Below are 22,975 nucleotides of genomic sequence, written 5' to 3' on the forward strand. Positions count from 1 at the left end.
CTTCAGAATGCTAGGACTGAAGGTGTGTGTGCCACCATTTTCTGGCCTCTATATCTAGTGGCTGTTCTGTTCTCTGATCCCAGATAAGTTTATTAGGATGCACAATATATTGGGGGACACAATAAATCACCACAGTGGAGAATGATTGAGAAAGGCACCAGATGTTAATTTTGGTCCTCTACTGTCACATACCTGAGTCTGTTCACATGTGCACTTACATGTTTTTTTGACAAGACTTTTCCTCTAGAGATGCAATGTACGTGTCTATGCACCCCAGACAGGAAATCCATGACAGACCAAAGTACAGCTACCACCAAAGTCCATAAGTTTCACTGGGGTTACTTACAGGAAAATGGGTGACAGCTCATGAAGCTAGGAGTCTGAAGTACACTGCACAGCCTGCAGGCAGTTCAACAGGTAGGAGAATGTCCTTTCCATGTACATTGTTCCTGTAAATGTCTTGAGGCAGCTCAGCTGTTTTCTGATTTTCAAGGCAGCTGATCTGATCTGTGAGTCTTCATGGCAGCTTTAATATTTTGGGAGTCTTTCTTGCAATTCAGCTTCCTTTGATGTGACAGAATCTCTCAGCTTCTATTGTTTACTCTGACAGGGAGGGACCTAGTGAATCTTGCAGTTGCAGGGACTTCCTGAAGCTGTTTTGGGTTGTTCTCCTTCCTGCTTAAGGAACTTCACTGCAAGATGGAATGTTTCAGTCCCAGAGAAAACTGTTACACAACAAAATACCACATGCACCTATATAAACAACATATGCACAAAAATAGCATATAGTCATACATTCTGGACACACACCCAAAAGAAGAAAAGAATGAAAATTGTCTATACATACCTTTAGAAACTGCTGTTCATGTGGCCTAAGGAATTACCTAATTCCAAAATCAAAAGCACAACCACTCTCCAGGCCCTCCTTGTAGTCTTCTGCTGATTTATTTCTCTCCTTTCCAGTTAGTGCTATATTATTTGTAAGTAATTTATATTCCTCATTTAACATTTTAATTCTCTACTATAATTAAAGCCCCACAGCCTGCTGATTAAATATCTCAAATCTATTTGTTTAAAGTAACTAAGAAGAAAATAAATTCTAACGGGACACCCAACATTTGCAGACAGTAATTCAGCCCTTTAATGGTACAGTGGTGGTAATGTTTTCCCTAATGCTTTACTTTGGATGCATTTCCTTATCATCCAGGACCGAGGGACACTGAGTGAGTAGGCTTAAAAGCCAGGGAAGACTCTCCATCTAGCTCTGTCATCTGATGTTTGCCCTGAATACAAATACAGGAAATATGCAATACAGCATAACGCCACTAGAGGGCACTGTGGGACCTCTGTACGATGTGGCGCTTTCCATCATACGTTTGTAACAAAGGCTTTCAAAACTCAAACACCAAGAAATATTTTTGCTGATGTAGTTAATGGCTTTGCTTCATGTAGGGGGAAAAAAAAGGAAAACATCCTTTGGGTTAAAATTAGAATAACAGTGGCGAAGATACAGATATTTCACAAAAAGTATACACTAATATCCATTAAAACACAATCCTCAACCTCTGTCATATATTTAAATGTTAATTAAAATGCCTCTGAGAAATAATTTTCATCTAATAAATTACATCCATATAATATAGCAAGTTTCTTATTTAGTAGTATGATAAATTGCTGGAAGAAATGTAAATTGATTTAGTTCTCAATGGAAGAAGTCTGACTCTAGCCATATTAGTAATTGAAAATGTATTTGTTTTGCCCTTTGACCCCCCCACACACACACATACATACAGGAATTTTTTCCACATATATACTCCATACAAAATGGCATTCACTCAAAGTTATAATTTCTTAAAATTCAAAATCAATTGAATGGGAAGAAAAGGGTTCTTGGTACATGAGAACCAAAGGGAGGTCAGATAACGAAGATGCTTTTTATCTACTGATAAATGTTTCAAATGGCATTTTGCAAAATAAGAAGTTCCTTGAGTAAAGCATGAAAATTGTTTAAGAAGAAGCAGAGGTAGGAATGTGTGTGTGTGTGTGTGTGTGTGTGTGTGTGTGTGTGTGTATGTGCGTGTATGTGCGTGTGCATGTGCGTGTGTGCATGCGTGAGTGTGTGCGTGCGTGTGTGTGTGTGTGCGTGTGTGTGTGTGTGTGTGTGTGCGTGTGTGTGTGTGTGTGTGTGTGTGTGTGTGTGTGTGTGTGTGTGTCTTTGTATTCCTACAAGAAAAGTTACAAGTGAGCACAGATGGTGTGTCCTGGTTTGGTTGAAAAAGAGAAAAACGCAAAGCTGGAGTCTGGGGAGGGAGTGACGTTTGCTCCTCTATGCCATTCTGTGTCCCTTAAATTTGTAGATCATAGAAACTTATTATCTAGCCACCTAACAGAATTAGTATTTTTAACTAGTACAGGAGGAAAGCTTTTGTTTAGCTATTGAAAAGTGTTATGAATTCTGCTTTTAATTATTTTAAATAATTCAAACAAATGCGTTAGGTGGATAGAAGCGTGTGTTGGTGCTGGAATGCAGTTTTATTGGAAGAGTACTTGTATCATGTGCATGGAGCCCTTGATTTGTCCCCCAGCACCATATAAACCAAGGGTGGTGGCACATGCCTGTAATCCCAGCACTTGGGAAGTAGAGCAATAGGGATCTACAGAAAAGCTGACAGTGATCAGCCTCCTTGGAGCACACACCTGTTAGCTATGGTAGCCGCCTCCTCAAGGATCATAACTGCTATGTAGTGTTCCTTGTTCCCTCGAAGAAAAAGTAAAGAGTATTCAGCTTTCTTCAAGAGCCAAGGATAGCCTCCCCATGGGTAATGGTTAATGCTGGTTGACTGACATCTTGTGAGGCTCTAGAATTACTAGGAGAGAAGCTTCTGGCCATGCCTATGAAGGATTACCTGGATTAGGTTGATTAAGGTGGGAAGACCCTGGCTGGAAACAGGAACAAGCTAGCTGTGCAGGAACATGCAACATTCTCCACAGGCTGCCTCCTGCTCCTGCCCTTAACATTCCCCATCATGAAGGGTGAGCCAAAACACTTGCTTCCTTAAACTGCTTTTGCTGCATATTTCCCCCAGCAATGAGACAAACAATAATGTAGAAAATTGGTACCACGCGTGAGTCTGTTGCTCTTCTAAGTCTCAACATGTGGTTCTTAGGTCTTTGGAACCAATTTGAGGAAGCCATGCTCTGTGACAAGACATTTCCTGTAGAAAGAATTCCACAAGACGGCTCACCCGAGAGAGGGAGCTCACGAGAGGCCCAAGTCAGATAGCACCCAAGTCCAGCGTGATGAGCCAATGGGTTTTATTGGGGTTTCTTACAGGAATTCGGGTGAGGAGTTACTGACAGGAGTATCCCCAAAGCCCACCACAGCACCTATATGACAGCTCAGAAAAGCTGGGGAACCGGAGGCAGGATGCATGGCTGGCAGGCAGCTCCGTGAGATAGAGAGTGTCCTTTCTAAGTGACTCAATTGGTCTGAACCTCTTCCCAGAAGCTCTGAGGACGGTCTCCGAATCTTCTTTGCAGGTTGGCTTGCCTGGTAGTGGTTCTCAAAAGCCTTTACTGTTTGCTCTAGGAAGGAAGGGCCTTGTCTACTAGGTTCAGGGACTTCCCAAAGCTATTTTGAGTGTTCACCTTCTGGCTTAGAGTGCCCCCTTGTGGCATACAATATTTCAGTCTCAGAGGAGACTGCCATAGGCACCATAAGACGTCATCAAAGACTTTGAAACTTTGAGCTACAACCATCTTAGAGTGCTATTAGCAGAGCTTATTGGACCATCAGGGTGGGATATTAAAATACGAAGATGCTTAGAGAAGTGTACCAGTGGAGACTTGGGTTAAAAGCTTTCAGAGGAAAGCAGAGACTTCATCAGGTCCTGGACTGAAAAAAATTTGTGTGATAGCTATGCAAAGGATTTAGTGTACCCTGCCCATGTCTTAAAAGTTTGAGTGGGGCTGAATTTAAACCAAATGAATTGATTTTATTGATGGAAAACTTCCAAAGCATCACAGTATTCAAGGTGTGCTGTGGTTGCTGCTTGCTGCTCTCATCCATATCTACAGCTGTCAGTGCAAAATGAGCGCAGAAAGATAAGAAAAATGTGGTTTTGCAAGGATCAGTGAGAAAATATACAGTTTAGGATAAGGAGAATGCAGGCATTTAAACATCTGTAATTGTTAGGTAGTTTAGTGCCTGTTAAAGAGAATCCTTGTGGTTTTCTAGACTCCACCCACCCAACATTCCATCTTATGGCAATACAAATTATTGGGAAAGGAGAGAGCCTACACTAAAATTGCCATTGAACAGTTTCCCTGCTCCTCAAAATCAACTGCTAAAAGGAGTCTTCTAAACTCATCACATAGAAGTTGATGCACCTCAGTTCAGGGAGCTGAAGCCAGGCAGTGAGCAGCAGCATTGCGTCCAGGCAAAGATGTACTCAGAGGCTGTTGAATAAAGCTGTGATAAAGATCCTACATTGTAATGGAGACCCCACGATATTGAGGTTATACAGTGAGGTTGGCCCAGGATGTAAGCCAAATGTGCTACAGACAGTTCAACCAGAGAGGCCAGGCTACCTTATCCCCTCAGAGCCCAAATGATTCTATCATGAACTTCTGATGTGTGACATAGAGTTGAAGAATTTCATATTTGCTTTGCAGGGTACGGATATTGCTTTGATCCACTTTTCCCCCTGATCTCCCCATCCCTCAGTACTGGAAAGGGAATGTTTACTCTGGACCACTGTGTGTTGGAATTATGTAACATTTTGATTATACAGTTGAGGGATTTCTTGAGACTTAAATGAGCCTTGGATTTTGCACTTTTCAACAGTTTTGGGACTGTTAATGACTATAGGGACTTCTGGAGTTGGACTGAACAGACTGTGAGTTCTGATGTGACTCTGGGTCTACTGAGCTCAGACAAACCTTCCTTCCTTAACCTGGTGTTGTCTGGTGTATTGTTGAAAGAATGAGACGAACACCTGATCCATTATGACTTCATTGCTATACAGTGAGAGCTTTCTAGGAAAGTGTACCAGAGATGACAGGACATGAATCATCCTTAGCAGAGGGAAAACTCATGGAAATGAAGGTTAGCAAATGCATGGTTTATTGAAGACATTATAGAGTTCAGCATTCTAAAGCTTTCTGTGTCTGCTTACTTGAGGGAGCCACTCTGCTACTAGTACTAATGTAGCGAAACAGTTAATAGTGTGTGCTTGGAGGTGTCTGCAGATCTCACCGGGGGAAGTTCGGAAGCATGCATTATCATTTCCGTTACACAAGTGATCGTTCAGAACTACAAAATTTCGTCAGTTTGTTAGGTCACACTTTTACATCGGAAAGGAAACCTAGATCTGCTTTTGATTCCTTTCTTCTTCACTTCAGCATGCATAGAAATGTTGCTGGCTCTCTTTCATTTCATTTTCTGTCCCTTTGATGTCCTTTCCTAACCCAGATGCTAGTACACATGGACCTCATCAGCAACTTCCTGACCTCTCTGGCACTTGGACCTCAGTGTGTTGCCTCACAAGAAACTTGTTGGAAGGGTTAAGATTGTGTTTTATGATAGGACTCCCATCTGCCTTGTCATCTTGTGCTACCTGTGACCCTATGTCGAAGGCCACTGCTCCACTTCAGAATGTCCCTATAGACATTATGCATGATTCTAGAATAGCAGTTACTCCTTCCCTACCCCCCCATGCAGCCTGGGCAGGGGCCGTCCACAGGGGCAATGTCCCTCATACAGCCATATTTGTGTAAGCAGGATCTTTAATAGACTCTCAGTAAATTATCTTAATTTGAAAGTGCCTTTTGCTTTTATGTAACACTGAATCAATGTGCCAACGTTATTGTTATTGTCTAGGTGGAAATTGATAGAATTCTGCCATGGCAGGAACACAGGAACAGGAATAACTTAAGGGATGAGAGAAGGTGAAAGAATGATTCAAAAGAGAGAGACAGAGAGAAAAAGAACCACAAATATATCCGTGCACTATAAAAGAGAGACAGAAGAGTATAACAATAGTCTATTTTGAAGTGGAGTTTCACAAATCAAGTAGTTCTTTCTAAAGATACCACACTTCACAAAATCCAAAAAGTAATTATTTCATGATCAGTACCAGGGGAAATGAAATAAACAATCCCTAGATGACCACCCGAGGGCAGTGTTTGAAGTAGGGAATACATGTAGAGATATGTGGAATTCTATTATTCTATTCCAGAAAGCAGTATCAGAATCAGGTAGTAACACAGACAACCAATTTGTGTCAAATCAGTCATCATGTGGTAAGGGAATGTTGTAAACAAATCATTCAGGAGTGTATTTTAGCATGTAGGAAGACAGTGAACAACAGTAATATCAGCTAGAAGCCCCTGAGAATCAGAGACAAATGCAAGAAGAGGGCAAATATTTAAAAACAAACAAACAAAAAACCACTCTGGAAAATCAGATGTGTTACTGCTTTCTCTGATGTGTGTTCTGTGTTCCTCACTGTGATGGCACCTGAGATGTGTGTGCCTCAATGCAGTGAAGGTCAGGTGGTTTAGTAGTGTGAGTAGAATATCCTGCCTGACATATTTCATTCACACAGGTAACCCAACCTACAGGTTTTACATTTCCTATAATCTCCTCATGTGCTCATCACAAGTTTCACAACAGCCACATCCTGGCACGTTTGATGAGATAGTAGTCTTCTCAGTATCTCTCATGATGAGGTACATGGGGTAGGAGAGACACAAGTCTGTAGGAATTACATTACAATATCGTATATATCATTAATATTCCTTTCCATAGCAAAAGTGTAAATGATATTTTTAAAACTTGCTTCTTTTGAGGTTTAAAATATATTTGGATTTATGGTCTTTAAAGACAATGCATATAAAATGGCTTCTTGAATTAGCATATCAATTACTTAAACCAAATGGATATGAATGATTGCACTGAAGTAATAATTTTTACAAGAGTCATTTTATAGAAGATAAAATATATATGGTCCCTTGACACAGGCACAGTATTAACCATTGAGGTGTAAATTATAGAGGTCAAGAGTTTACACTGTTCCCTTTGTGTTGAATATTCTGATAAATGAACATCTCATATGACAGGAAAAATAACATAATGAGTATTTTATTAAGTTTGAAAGGAAATAAAAAGGTGACTAACATTATATTTTGTTCCAGCTTAAAATAAAAAGCAAGCAGTTCCTGGCCTGTGAAACCCCAGTGATGCGCCTGTCAGTATGCTGGCCCTAATGCTGAGGGACATCATGGGCTTTGGCTCCAGGTGAGTTGAGTGTGTTGAATATGACCATGTCTCTATGATTCAGTGTTGCTTCTCTCTATCTTTATTCTACAGAATTCATACTGAAGTTTCACAAGCACATTTTAAACTTTAAAATATAAATATTTTGTTTCTCATCGGGAGTTCAGGGCATCTCTGATTCTTTTGCCTGCACTTGAGACCCTTATCCTCCTCCTGGGTTGCCACGATATGAGCTTTTGTGCCCAGTCTTATTGTATCTTGTTAGGCCATGTTTAGTGGATATTCCTGGGAGGCCTGTTCTTTCTTTTCTTGTTTTTTTTTTCTTTCTTTTTTTGTTAAGGGAAACAGAGGAGGAGTTTTTCTGAGGAAGAGGGGAGGTGGCTTAGAGGAATGGAGGAAGAGGAATCTGAGGTTGGGGTGTAATGTATGAAGGAAGAATAATAGTTAAAAACTCTCTCAAAAAACAAAGAATTATCTTTTTATAATCTCATAATGTATCTAAAATTAATGCATGCTTCTCCCTTATAACTTGAAATGACAGGATTTGTAGAATACATAGATTTAATTTTAAAGCAAGAGTCAAAATGTCTGAGCAACAAGGAAAGGTTATGATCACATACCCACAGAGGTGAGGAGTAGGGGTGGCAGTTTCTAGCAGTGTTCCCTATCTGCACACCAGTCTTCTTAACAACAGATGCTATAAGGCTGAATTACCACAGAGACAACAAATTTTATCACTCACAGAATAGACAATTCAAACAGGCAAATTGCTGAATGACTCAAAAGACTCCTTTCTGATTTTAAAATTACAAAAGTTCTGAACTCTGAAACATTTAATCATTAGCTAGATATAATTAGCTTAAATACATGGTTAGCTTAGCTAAAATATATATGATTGTAGAAAAGTGTCAGCATGAGCCTTTCATGAGCTAGGATCACAGACTATTGAGGTAGGAAAGGGAAGACTGATATTAACAACTTCATTAAAAACATTATATACTTTGTAAAACCTATGTAGCAGTCTTCAAAATTCTTGTGTTTTGTGTGTAATTCCCATTGATTCTCAGATTTAAACATTTTTAAGGGTAAAGAAAAGAAAAAAGACAATGAAATATACTAGGAACAGGGTTATGGAAAAATAAAAAGTATACAGTAAGCATTTGGTCTGTTAATCAAGTATCTTTTGTTATTTGTTTGTTTTCTTTATTAAGAATTTTTTTATTCATTTTGCATTCTAACCACAGATCTCCCTCTCATCCCTCCTCTTACTCCCTCCTCACATACTCTTCCCCCACAACCCACCCTCCATTCCCTCCTCTGAAAAGGAAGGCCTCCCATGGGGAGTCAGCAAAGCCTGGTACACTCAGTTGAGGAGGTCCAAGCCCTTTCCCCCTGCATCAAGGCTGTGTATCTTAATGCCGCTCTCATCTGACACAGCAATTCTACCAGCAATAATTAGGAATATCAAAGAAGATTTAAATGATAGGGTGTTTCTTTATATGTTTTAATGGCATTGAAAATTATGAAAATCTCAAGTATGATCACATAGAACTTATAGAAGGTATTTTTCTGTAGTAGAAATATATATAACTATTAAAAACACATGCCTTCAAAGAATGCTTCCACAATGAGAAGAAGAAAGTACTTTATAAAGGAGAAAAATAAGAATTTTAATATTTTCCATGTATGAAAAGAAAAGAGTTGCAAAGAGGTCATCATGGTAAATTGATTTAATGCCATATATATGATATAATTGTGTATATATATACATGTATATATATTATGATTATACTATATGATGTGTAGTAGAGTGATATGTAATCATATTTAATAATTATAATGTGATTGTATACATAATTAATATATTGATTAACTTTGTTTTCTAATCTATATTTTTCTAAAATCAAAGGGCTTCTTTATTTAGAAAATACAAATGTGAAGCTTATTCATAATGAAAAGAGTGAATTTAATTTCCAGAGACACTAAAAAGATTTCCAAGAATTGCAGCAACATGACATATTTGTATATGAAATCAATATACAGTCCATGTTATTTTGTAATATGAAAAACAACCTATTTTGTGATAACAAGAGTTGCTATCTAGTTATTATGTAAATTCTACAAATATTGAATGGTGATATCTACATTATACCCACATATATTGTGCACTTGCTGTTTTGTGGGAACTTATAGAATAAGTGGTACCTGTTGTGTAAATTTGAATATTAATGTATGTTTTAAGCTTATATAAAGTATTTCACTTCATGTGTTAAATAATATTTTTCACTGCATGGTTTAAACACCTTAAAGATTTCCCACACAAAGTATCAAAATGCTGTCAGTTCAAAGACATTAATAATAAACTTAGGGTCACCAATGTTGTGTAGGTGCAGCCCAAATTTGAATTCTCTACTTCACTTTTCCTGTGTCTTCCATCTCCAAGTCTGTGTGTTGTACAAGTTTGAACCTGTGCCTGCCTGAAGGCTGTCTTATGAGTCAATCTGTGTGTGTGTGTGTGTGTGTGTGTGTGTGTGTGTGTGTGTGTGTGTGTGTGACTTTCTGTCTGTCTGTCTGCCTGGTGTACCTTTTGAGTGTGTCTGTCCCTAACAAAAGGCTTTACTCTGTATTTATTGAACAGCCAAGAAAGCATCACATGGCAAAGTTACTTAATGGAAATCTTTAACAGAGATTACAAGGGGTTAAATTAATGACTCCAACTGATCCACATATCACTGGATTCTAACATCATTGTTTATCAAGCAATACCTGTATGTTGCATTCAACAATTGTATTGGAAGTTCATTTTTTTAAGGTTTCTTAAATAAGGGTTTCACCCTTATTTGCTGTTTTCAGCAAATTATCAGAACACACTGCATTAACCTTGGAACAGGAGCATGGAAGAGTGCATACTTTAAGATTACAGCTATGCTTCAGCTTAAGTTGTAAGAGCTGATTATATGGGAAATCCAATGAATTTAAGGCTGGTTATTGCATTGTTCTCTCTCTTTTTTTTTTTTTTTTTTTTTTTTTTTTTTTTTTTTTTTTTTGCAATACAATTCAGTTCTACATATCAGCCACGGATTCCCTTGTTCTCCCCGCTCCCGTCCCCCTCACCTTCCCCCCAGCCGCCCCCCATTCCCATCTCCTCCAGGGCAAAGCCTTCCCCACAGACTGAGATCAACCTGGTAGACTCAGTCCAGGTAGGTCCAGTCCCCTCCTCCCAGGCCGAGTCAAGCAATCCTGCATAGGCCCCAGGTTTCAAACAGCCAACTCATGCAATGAGCACAGGACCTGGCCCCACTGCCTGGATGCCTCCCAAACAGATCAAGCCGATCAACTGTCTCACCCATTCAGAGGGCCTGATCCAGTGGGGACCCCTCAGCCATTGGTTCATAGTCCATGTGTTTCCATTCGTTTGGCTATTTGTCCCTGTGCTTTATCCAACCTTGGTCTCAACAATTCTCGCTCATATAAACCCTCCTCATTCTCGCTAATTGGACTCCCAGAGATCCACCCAGGGCCTAGTCACGGATCTCTGCATCCAGATCCCTCAGTAGTTGGATGAGGTTTCTAGCACGACAATTAGGGTGTTTGGCCATCCCATCACGAGAGTATGTCAGTTCGGGCTGTCTCTCGACCATTGCCAGCAGTCTGTTGTGTGGGTATCTTTGTGGATTTCTGTGGGCCTCTCTAGCACTTTGCTTCTTCCTATTCTCATGTGGTCTTCATTTACCATGGTCTCCTATTCCTTGTTCTCCCTCTCTGTTGTTGATCCAGCTGGGATCTCCCGCTCCCCCAAGCTCTCTTTCCCTCGACCCTCGCCTTTCACTACCTCGACTCATGTCCAGGCTGTTCATGTAGATCTCATTCCATTTCTCTGTCATTGGGCGATCCCTGTGTCTTTCTTGGGGTCTTGTTTTCCAGGTAGCCTCACTGGTGATGTGAGTAGCAGACAAATCATCCTTGTTCCACATCTAGTATCCTGCTATGAGTGAGTACATACCATGTTTGTCTTTCTGAGTCTGGGTTACCTCACTCAGGATGATTTTTTCTAGATCCATCCATTTGTCTGCAAACCTCATGATGTCATTGTTTTTCTCTGCTGAGTAGTATTCCATTGTGTATATGTACCACATTTTGTTTATCCATTCTTCAGTTGAAGGGCATCTAGATTGTTTCCATGTTCTGGCTATTACAAACAATGCTGATATGAACATAGCTGAACAAGTGCTCTTATGGTGTGGTTGAGCATTCCTTGGGTATATGCCCAAGAGTGGTATAGCTGGATCTTGGGGGAGATGGATTCCCAATTTTCTAAGAAAGCACCATATTGATTTCCAAAGTGGTTGTACAAGCTTGCATTCCCACCAGCAGTGGAGGAGAGTTCCCCTAGCTCCACATCCTCTCCAGCATAAGGTGTCTTCAGTGTTTTTGATCTTAGCCATTCTGACAGGTGTAAGGTGGTATCTCAGAGCTGTTTTGATTTGCATTTCCCTGATGATTAGGGATGTTGAGCAATTCCTTAAATGTCTTTCGACCATCTGAGTTTCCTCTGTTGAGAATTCTGTTTAGTTCTATAGCCCATTTCTTAATAGGACTGTTGGGCATTTTGATGTCTAATTTCTTGAGTTCCTTATATATTCTGGATATCAGTCCTCTGTCAGATGTGGGGTTGGTGAAGATTTTTTCCCATTCTGTAGGCTGTCGCTTTGCCTTGTTGACCATATATCCTTTGCTCTACAAAAGTTTCTCAGTTTCAAGAGGTCCCATTGATTGATTGTTTCTCTCAGAGTCTGTGCTACTGGTGTTCTATTTAGGAAGTGGTCTCCTATGCCAATGCGTTCGAGACTACTTCCTACTTTCTCTTCTAGCAGGTTCAGAGTAGCTTGATTTATGTTAAGGTCCTTGATCCACATGGACTTAAGTTTTGTGCACGGTGATAGATATGGATCTATTTGCAACCTTCTACATGTTGATATCCAGTTTTGCCAGCACCATTTGTTGAAGATGCTTTCTTTTTTCCATTGTGCACTTTTGGCTTCTTTGTCAAAAATTATATGTTCATAGGTGTGCGGATTAATGTCAGGGTCTTCAATTCGATTCCATTGGTCCACATGTCGGTTTTTATGCCAGTACCAAGCTGTTTTTATTACTGTAGCTCTATAGTAGAGCTTGAAGTCAGGGATCGTGATGCCTCCAGAGGTTGCGTTATTGTACAGGATTCCTTTGGCTATCCTGGGTTTTTTGTTTTTCCATATGAAGTTGAGTATTATTCTTTCCAGGTCTGTGAAGAATTGTGTTGGTATTTTGATGGGGATTGCATTGAATCTGTAGATTGCTTTTGGTACGATTGCCATTTTTACTATGTTAGTCCTGCCTATCCATGAGCATGGGAGATCTTTCCATTTTCTGACATCTTCTTCAATTTCTTTTTTCAGGGACTTAAAGTTCTTGTCATATAGGTCCTTCACTTGCTTGGTTAGTGTTACCCCAAGGTATTTTATGTGATTTGTGGCTATAGTAAAGGGTGATGTATCTCTGATTTCCTTCTCCACTTCTTTGTCCATTGTATATAGGAGGGCTACTGATTTTTTTTGAGTTGATCTTGTATCCTGCTATGTTGCTGAAGGTGTTTATAAGCTGTATCAGTTCCTTGGTGGAATCTTTGGGGTCGCTCAAGTATACTATCATGTCATATGCAAATAGGGAAAGCTTGACTTCTTCCTTTGCAATTTGTATCCCCTTAATCTCCTTATGTTGTCTTATTGCTCTGGCTAGAACTTCAAGTACTACTTTGAATAAGTATGTGGAGAGCGGACAGCCTTGCCTCGTTCCTGATTTTAGTGGAATCGCTTTGAGTTTCTCTCCATTTAATTTGATGTTGGCTGTTGGCTTGCTGTAAATTGCCTTTATTATGTTTAGGTATGTTCCCTGTATTCCTGATTGCTCCAAGACCTTTATCATGAAGGGGTGTTGGATTTTGTCAAATGCCTTTTCTGCATCCAGTGAGATGATCATGTGGTTTTTTTCTTTGAGTTTGTTTATATGGTGTATTACATTGACGGACTTTCGTATGTTGAACCACCCTTGCATCCCTGGAATGAATCCTACTTGATCATGGTGGATAATTGTTTTGATGTGTTCTTGGAGTCTGTTTGCCAGTATTTTATTGAGTATTTTTGCTTCAATGTTCATGAGGGAGATCGGTCTGTAGTTCTCTTTCTTTGTTGTATCCTTGTTTGGTTTAGGAATCAGGGTAATTGTAGCCTCGTAGAAGGAGTTTGGTAATGTTCCTTCTGTTTCTATTGTGTGGAACAATTTAGAGAGTATTGGTATTAACTCTTCTTTGAAGATCTGGTAGAATTCTGCACTGAAACCATCTGGTCCTGGGCTTTTTTTGTTTGGGAGTCTTATAATGACTGTTTCTATTTCATTAGGGATTATTGGACTATTTAAATAGTTTATCTGGTCTTGATTTAACTTAGGTATGTGGTACCTATCCAGAAAGCTATCCATTTCTTTTAGGTTTTCCAGTTTTGTCGAATAGAGGTTTTTGAAGTATGACCTGATGATTCTCTGGATTTCCTCAAAGTCTGTTGTTATGTCCCCCTTTTCATTTCTGACTTTGTTGATTTGGATGCTCTCTCTCTGTCTTTTGGTTAGTTTGGCTAAGGGCTTGTCTATCTTGTTGATTTTCTCAAAGAACCAACTCTTTGTTTCATTAATTTTTTGTATTGTTCTCTGTTTCTATTTTATTGATTTCAGCTCTCACTTTGATAATTTCCTGGCATCTATTTTTCCTGGGAGACTTTGCTTCTTCTTGTTCTAGAGCTTTCAGGTGTGCTGTTAAGTCACTAGTGTGAGATTTCTCCAACTTATTTATGTGGGCATTTAGTGCTATGAATTTCCCTCTTAGTACTGCTTTCATAGTGTCCCATAAATTTGGATATGTGGTGTCTTCATTTTCATTGATCTCTAGGAAGTCTTTAATTTCTTTCTTTATTTCTTCCTGAACCCATTGGTGATTCAGTTGGGTATTATTCAGTTTCCATGAGATTGTAGGTTTTCTGTAGTTTTTGTTGTTGTTGAAATCCAACTTTAGACCATGGTGGTCTGATAGAACACAGGAGATTATTCTAATTGTTTTGTATCTGTTTAGATTTGTTTTGTGGTCAAGTATGTGGTCGATTTTAGAGAAGGTTCCATGGGGTGCTGAGAAGAAGGTATATTCTTTTTTGTTAGGATGGAATGTTCTGTAGATATCGATTAAGTCCATTTGAGTCATGACATCAGTTAAGTCCTTTATTTCTCTGCTAAGTTTCAATTTGGGAGATCTGTCCAGTGGTGAAAGTGGGGTGTTGAGGTCTCCCACTATTAATGTGTGGGGTTTTGTATGTGATTTAAGCTTTAGTAATGTTTCTTTTACATATGTGGGTGCCCTTGTGTTTGGGGCATAAATGTTCAGAATTGAAACTTCATCTTGGTGGATCTTTCCTGTGATGAGTATGTAATGCCCTTCTTGATCTCTTTTGATTGATTTTAGTTTGAAGTCTATTTTGCTGGATATCAGGATGGCTACACCCGCTTGTTTCTTAAGACCGTTTTTGGAAAGTCTTTTCCCAGCCTTTTATTTTTAGGTAGTGTCTATCTTTGAATTTGAGATGTGTTTCTTGTATGCAGCAGAAAGATGGGTCCTGCTTTCGTATCCATTCTGTAAGCCTATGTCTTTTTATAGGTGAATTAAGTCTATTGATATTGAGGGAAATTAATGACCAGTGATTGTTCATTCCTGTTATTTTTTGGTGGTGATGTGTGTGTACTTCTTTTTGTTGGGGTTTACTGCTGTGTTTTTATCTATTGCCTGTGTTTTCGAGGGTGTATCTGACTTCCTTAGGTTGGAATTTTCCTTCTAGTGCTTTCTGTAGGGCTGGGTTTGTGGATAAGTGTTGTTTAAATCTGGCTTTGTCATGGAATGTTTTGTTCACTCTATCTATGGTAATTGAAAGTTTTGCTGGGTATATTAGTCTCGGCTGGCATCCATGGTCTCTTAGTGTCTGCATTACATCTGTCCAGGTCCTTTTGGCTTTCAAAGTCTCCATTGAGAAATCAGGTGTTATTCTGATGGGTTTGCCTTTATATGTCACTTGGCCTTTTTCCTTTGCTGCTCTTAATATTCTTTCCTTATTCTGTACGTTTAGTTGTTTAACTATTATGTGGCGAGGGGACTTTTTTTGGGGGTCTATGCTGTTTGGTGTTCTATAAGCTTCTTGTATCTTCATAGGCATTTCCTTCTTTAAGTTGGGAAAGTTTTCTTCTATGATCTTGTTGAATATATTTTCTGTGCCCTTGAGTTGGTATTCTTCTCCTTCTTCGACCCCTATTATTCGTAGGTTTGGTCTTTTCATGGTGTCCCAAATTTCTTGGACATTTTGGTTCATGACTTTGTTGGCTTTAGTGTTTTCTTTGACTGATGAATCTATTTCTTCTACTGTATCTTCAACGCTAGAGATCCTCTCTTCCATCTCTTGCATTCTGTTGATTATACTTGCATCTGAAGTTCCCAATCATTTACTCAGATTTTCTATTTCCAGCATTCCCTCTGTTTGTGTCTTCTTCATTTTTTCTATTTCCCTTTTCAGGTCTTGGACTGTTTCCTTCATTTGTTTTATTGATTTTTCTTGATTTTCTCTCAGTACTTTATTGTTTTCTTCCAGGACTTTATTGATTTCTTCTAATTTGTTTGCCCTTTCCTCTAGTTGTTTACAGCGTTCTTCACATTTTTTTGTCTTTTCCTCTACACAAGCCTCTAGCTTCTTCATGATGTCATTCATAAGGCTGTTTTCTTCTGCTTCTTCCAATTTCTGATGTTCAGGTCTAGGTGTTGGAGGAGGGCTAGGGCCTGGTGATGCTGTATTGCTATTCATTTTGTTGTGTATGTTTCTGCCTTGACGTCTGCCCATCTCCTCGTGGTTCGTTCTTGGCCTTATCCGCACACTTGGTTCAGACAGAGCTGACAGTTTCAGGAAGTCTCTCTCTCTTGTCCAGGTGGGAGCTCTCTTGTCCAAATTGGAAGTCCGGGGCAGGATGAGAACTTCTCTCTCTCTCTCTCTCTCTCTCTCTCTCTCTCTCTCTCTCTCTCCAGAAGGGAAGTCCAGGGCAAGATGGGAGCTGGGGGCAGGCCTCTAGGTCTCAGGAAGAGGCTTGGGGCTCAGGCGGATGGGCGTGGGGGCAGGGCGCGGAGACTGCAGGGTCTGCCAGGTGTCTTGGAGAAGGGGACCCTTCCCGGTGGGGCTAGCAGGGAACCTGCCCGGTGGCCAGAACCTGGGGCCAAGTTGGGCAGGTCTTCCCCAGAGTGGCTGGTGCCCAGGGATGGGGTCTGGGGCAAGCTGCATTGTTCTCTTAAAGACAGGTTAAACAAACAGGATAAGTGCAAGTGAGATAGGAGTCTTAAGCTTCAAGTGACCTAAATGTGTATTATTAACTTTATCTGTAAGGTCCAGCAAAAGTTCCAGGCTCTTAGAATGTAAGATATTTTCATAATGTTTCATCATCATATTTCAACATACATGTATATGATTTAACTCTTGCTATGTTATTAAGAAAAATAATCATAGTATTGACTATGTTGCTTATCAAATCTCCGAAGTTTACTTGTGTTTTGTTGGCATGTTTTTCTGTGTTTCTTTTTATTCCATTGTGGCACATCAGGTGTACATTCCTCTGTATTATCATAGATAGACATTACTAAAAACACTGGTAGTTAGCTCTCCTACATGCCTACATTCCTGTCTTTCCCATGGACAATGCTGTCTAGGTCCATTTACCCTTTGGAATCTTACTGTTTATCTCTTGTCTATATTCTATGTTTGACTTAAATTCAGAAGTGTACACTGTGTATTTTACAAATTACTTTGCATATTTTGTTCTTTTACCAAATAATTCCATATTCTCAATTCCAAAACCCTAACCAAACTCTAATTTTTTGTTACCTCAATATTAACAAATCACAAGTATCTTAAGCTTACCATCTCCAATGCTGATCTCTTTACAAAATAAAATGTTCTCTTCAGTGCATGTATTTGTTCTTAGGAAGACTTATTCAGGGTTCTATGCTTCCCGTCACAGAACATCTTATGTTGTTTTATTTCTTCAGGACTGTTCTTCAGTCCCTATTGATGAGGATTTTGAACATGAAAACTTTCCATCAAATTTGTGTCCCCTATAAAATTCCGACCCATATTATATTAAATCGATGCAGAACAAGAGATAGATTGACTGAAATTCAAACCAACTCACATCCTCCCCACTGCATACATCTGAAGAGATATAAGTAGACCATGTTCAACACTTATACATAGCAAGTTCCAGGCCAGGCAGGGCTACATAATAAGACCTTGCCTCAAAAGTAAAATAGAATTTAGTTATTATCTGTTCTAATGAGGTTAGGAGCCAGAGGATTCTCTAAGTTTTCATTTCTTTCTCTCCTTTTTTTCCCCCCATTTTATAGCATTATATGCCTTTGTTTTCCTTCCTGTAGTGAAATCTCTTCATGGTAGCGTAAAGCCCCTTCAGAAAGGTGTTTATGGAGACATTTTCCTCCTTCTCACTTAATGTACATGGGCTGCCCATTAAGTAAGCCAGGATCAATGGTTCATAAGATGTCTCTCTCCTCTTAGAAACAGGAATTCATTGCTGCAGACAACCCCAGGAAAGTGACATAAAGTAATTCATTTTCATAAAATCCATTCACAAAATACTTGTGATCTGAAAATTAAAGGCACAGAATGTTAAGATGGAATTGACTCATTGATTTGAAATTAATGCCAGCCAGATATTAATCACTCCATGATCACAAATTTCAGCTGCAGTTAATATGTAGCAGTGAAGATTATTCATTGTTGACAACAATTGCAGTAACAGTAAGCTTTAGCTTGGAATTATATTTCTTGATATAAATATTTTGCATAGTATAGCAAAATATTAAAAAATCATATGATGTGAAATATTTTTCACACAGTGGGTGTTAACAGTCATTCAAGAATATACATGTAGAATAAATTAAGGTTAATCTGTTGTTGGTCATATTCAAAACACTTAGCTTTCCAAGTAACATGTAATACAATTATGGTGAATTATGTTCTAGTAACCAAAACTCAGATGGGGTTTCCTGTGTCCTTTACTCACATAGAGAAAATATAAGTGGTCAGAACATCCCCTGGGGATAAAATGAGACTCACTTACAAGAAGTTTTTCAATAGCTAACAAAAATATGCAATCTATTAAAACATACTAAAACCTACTATAACCTGGAGATATGGTTCAGTTTGAAAGAGCACTTGCTGCTCTTGCAGATGACCCAGATTTGGATGTCAGCACCCCTGTCAAATGGATCATAACTACCTGTAACTCCAGCTCCAGGGAATCTAATGCCCTCTTCTGGATTCCATGGGTTCTTGCATTCTCATGCACGTATGCCCACACAGGCACATATCCACAGATTTAATTAAAAGTAAAAGCAAATATCTTTAAAAATATACTAGTACCTACTATGTACATTGTGCACCACTAGATCTGTGGAAAATATGGATATCAATAAAATGTTTTAATTAATCTATCACTCACAATAGCAAATACAGCATATATAAAAGTACTAGTAGTGTATTACATAATATATACACATAATCTGAAGTAACTATCTTGGTTTTAAGTGCTAAGACACAAAATGAGATGATGTGTCAGTTGTTTTCCTTGTTGAACTAGAATGTGATAAGCAACGGAGAAGGTTGTGGAAGAAAGCTGCATTTGATATAAATCAAACAGGGTAGATGTGTGGGTTAAGTAATGACACTGACCATGTAGGGAATAATAGGCTCACAAATAATGACTTTAATGTAAAGGACACAGGAAAAGACAGTGAGGATTTGTAATGCAAGGAAGTAAGAAAGGATAATGAAGAAAAAGAACAGCATGTGTCCCTCTTGTTGGGTCTTGAATTATATTCCAAAGAGTTTTTTGTTTTGTTTTGAGCCTCCTCCAGTAATCCACGTGCTTTATATACTGGACAAAAGCCTCACAAAATGTCCAGTAGGAATAATTTTATACAAAATTTTTCTAAGTGTGGAAATACATGATATTTTACAATGGTTGAATGTATAATACTTTTACTGTATCTGTGGAGGACACAGTGTGTTTTAATGTCACAGAATGAACAAGTAAATTTAACTTCTAAGATATACAAAGTAAGATAAAATGAAGAATCTCTTTCTCTTACAACATTGAAACATCTTAGTTTTCTACAACAAATTATCCCAGTGTCGTAAATCTGGAGCCTTTGTAAGCATTAAAATTAATCTCAGTATTTTATAGGGAGCATTTTTCCATTTATAGTAAAAAAATAAAAATTCAAATTTAATATTACATAATGCTAAATAAGGTGTAGATTAACATGCAAAGGTTATATTACATAAATATTTAGGAACTTGCTCTACCTTTCTGAACAAAAAACAGAACTTAGATTTCACAAAGCACTTTGACCAACTTCTTTATCAAACTTCATAACATTTTCACACTATTAATACAATAACTATAGATATCTACCATAATAGAAGTTTACACAGAGAAAGCGAGACAGAAATCGAAAGAGAGAGAGTATAAAAAGTGGAATTACCCTGTAATAGGGAAAATTGACCCTACTAGACACTAGAGGCTAACAAATAAAAAGGCCACTGCCAGGAATGCTTACTTCTTTTGGAGTTGTTGGCCTATAAAGCCCAATAGACCCTCAAATGTTATAGGCAATTGCTGTTGTTCTTGGTCATCCTCTACAACTTGTAGATAAGATCCTATTACTGAAGACATGTACTTGAGTCACAGAACATGTAGAAATTAAGCTAGTACTGACCTAGGAGTTTGTCTCTGTTTTCTAGTTTTCATAGCACTATGAAAGAGAGAAAAATCAGTCCTAATCAGCTATGAAACCTACAAGCTACAATAATATATGACCTGCCCAATGGTGTCTTACTGGCATGAACGTGAGAGGAGTAAACAAACCACTTTCTGATTTGTCTTTAATTTTACTCCATGAAAGATGAAAGCTATACCTGGCACAATTTAGCATTCAAGAATCTATAACTAGACAGATAATAGGCCATAGGAGAAAACCTACTACTATTTAAACTGACTCCTAATGACATTGTTTTACACATTGTCTTAGTAAATATTCTATTGCCATGAAGAGACACCATGACCACAGCAACTTTTATAAAGAAAAGCATGTAATTGGGGCTTGCTTACAATTCAGAGGTTTAGTCCATTGTCATCATGGTAGAAAACATGGCAGGATGCAAACAGACATGGTGCTGGAGAGTAGTTGAGAGTTCTCCATCCAGATCAACAGGCAACAGGCAAGAGAGACTCTGAGTCTGGCTTGAGCATTTGAAACCCCAAAGCCCACCCCTAGTGATGCACCTACTTTTACAAGGCCACACCCCCTAATCCCTCTTAAGCAGCACCACTCACAAATAACCAAGCATTCAAATATATGAGTCTATGGGGGCCATTCCTATTTAAACCACCACATACATTGATCATTGCATCTCTCAGCCCTCATCTGAGATGCTTTTGTTTGCAGTAGATGCTGATAAACACAGAGACCTACAATTGGAAGAGATGTAAGTAAAAGACTACAGAATCCTCCCCTGTAAATGAAACATACATACTGCACATCCTCCTCCTAAGATTCAAGATCATTTTAGAAAAGGGCCAAAAGAGTGTAAGAGCCAGAGGTAGTGGGTAACTAAGAGAACTATATCTTCTAGACGCTGCAGGTATCTTACGGTTTTCAATTGCTGTGAAGAGACACCATGACTATGACAACTCTTAAAAAGAAAACATTTAATTGGAGTGGCTAGCTTACAGCTTCAGAGGTTCAGTCCATTATCCTGATGGATAACATGGGCATGTGCAGGCAGATGCCATGCTGGAGCTGAGAGTGCTACATCTTGCAGGCAACATGAAGTCAGCTGACAGTCTCTCTAAGAGAAGCTTGAGCAAAAGAGACCTCAAGGCCCTCCCTCACAGTGACACACTTCCTCCAACAAGGCCACACCTCCTAATAGTGTCATTCCCTTTGGGATCCATTTTCTTTCAAACCACCACAGCAGGAGACGTGCACATGAATTCTCATTGGTGATGACAGCATCCATAAAAATATGTGAGCCCTAGACAGACCAAATACCAGCAATTATATGAAAGCTGGGCACCAAAACAACCCTGTCCTCAAACTCACAGAGATCTACCTGCCTCTACTTCCTGAGTTCTGGGTAAAGGACTGTGCCACCACTGCCTAGTTAGGAGAGACACTTTTGCGAGTATAGTCCATAGTAAGTTAACCATGCTGCACAAACCCAAGAAAATTTGGGCAGCACAAATTGATCTTAATGGTTTTTTTAAAAAGTACAAATTTGGACAAGAAAGACAATGTTTATCTGAGAAAAATCAGGGTGGGGGGATGAATATGATCGAAGCAGGTTATAGAAAATTCTAAAAGAACTAATAGTAACTATGTTCACAATAACAGCAAGGCATGATGCCCCAAGCTCTGCTATAGTACATCTATGGTACTGTGTAAGATCAAGAACTCCAAGCCAACATGGATTACATGGTAGGGCCTCTTCTCAGAAACAATAAAAATAACGTTAATTAGAAATGTTCCCACAGTTTTCAACTATCACTTTAATCAGTTAATTTTGGCTTGGGCAGTTAACACATTTCCTTACTGATAATCCATTTCAGGAGTAGATTGAGATGTTTAAGACTGAATGAAGAAGTTGGGGCTTGGTATACAGATTTAAATGGCCTTCCTACAGACATTTATTTGGCATAATATAACAAACTGCCAGAAGCAACAAAAAGAGATGGCTTTCAAAATACATTTGTTTGAAGACACAGCTATTAGAAGGCAAGAATTAAAGAAGGGGAATTGGGATGATCTCAGATAGAATCAGAAGGAAGAAATTTAAGGTAAAGAGAATTTATGTTAAAGAATATGGTCAATATTATGTGCTTGGAATTGAAATTTTTGAAACTGATGAAACATTCCTTCATCTGCTCAATATTAAGAAAAGAAAAATTGTTCTAAAATTATTACTATAAAATCAGTGCTGCTTGAATTATCATACAAGGTAAGCTAATCTTCATGTATTTATTTAATATAGGACTCTTCAATGGTGTTTATTATACTTTTAGACCTCAAATATCAAAATCTCAGCAGTTGAGCCATCTGATCTAGCTGCTGGAGATGAGATGCTAAATGAGAGCCCAGAGCATAACTGGATACACAGTCAATATATGTAGGTTTCTTCTTACACAAAAATGTAAATTTCTGTCCAATGAGCAAATGCTTTTATCTCACATGTAATGAAAACAGTTGTCTCACATTTTTACATAATCATCAAGCCGTGACTGAATAGTGATCAATAGTATAACACTTTGTGAACAGTTTGTAGGTTGTGTGTTAATTTCTTTTAAGTTCCTGAAACAGTTAAATAACACGATACATAACAAAAATCATGTATATATGTAATCTGAAGTAGAAACAGCAAATATTAGTTCCTAAAGTTAAAAAAATATTGCTAGTCCATCTCCTATTGTTGGGTATTTTGAGATTACACTGGACATATCTGATCATTTGAAATT

The 22,975-nt window shown here is 38.6% G+C and overlaps 1 protein-coding gene across 42 annotated transcripts in view; it reads left to right on the plus strand.

The window, feature by feature from the left end:
* The window catches only part of Ptprd (protein tyrosine phosphatase receptor type D), a 2,293,154-nt gene that overhangs the window by 649,811 nt on the left and 1,620,368 nt on the right, over positions 1-22,975 (plus strand). For all 42 annotated transcript variants that reach the window (XM_052717072.1, XM_052717069.1, XM_052717068.1 and 39 more), the window contains one exon: positions 7,198-7,300. The gene's annotated coding sequence lies outside the window, so the exon portion shown is untranslated. The remainder of the gene's footprint in view (positions 1-7,197; positions 7,301-22,975) is intronic.

Source organism: Peromyscus californicus, unplaced genomic scaffold (assembly GCF_007827085.1).
Source record: "Peromyscus californicus insignis strain IS unplaced genomic scaffold, ASM782708v3 Scaffold_5__1_contigs__length_169319896, whole genome shotgun sequence".
Lineage (NCBI taxonomy): Eukaryota > Metazoa > Chordata > Mammalia > Rodentia > Cricetidae > Peromyscus > Peromyscus californicus.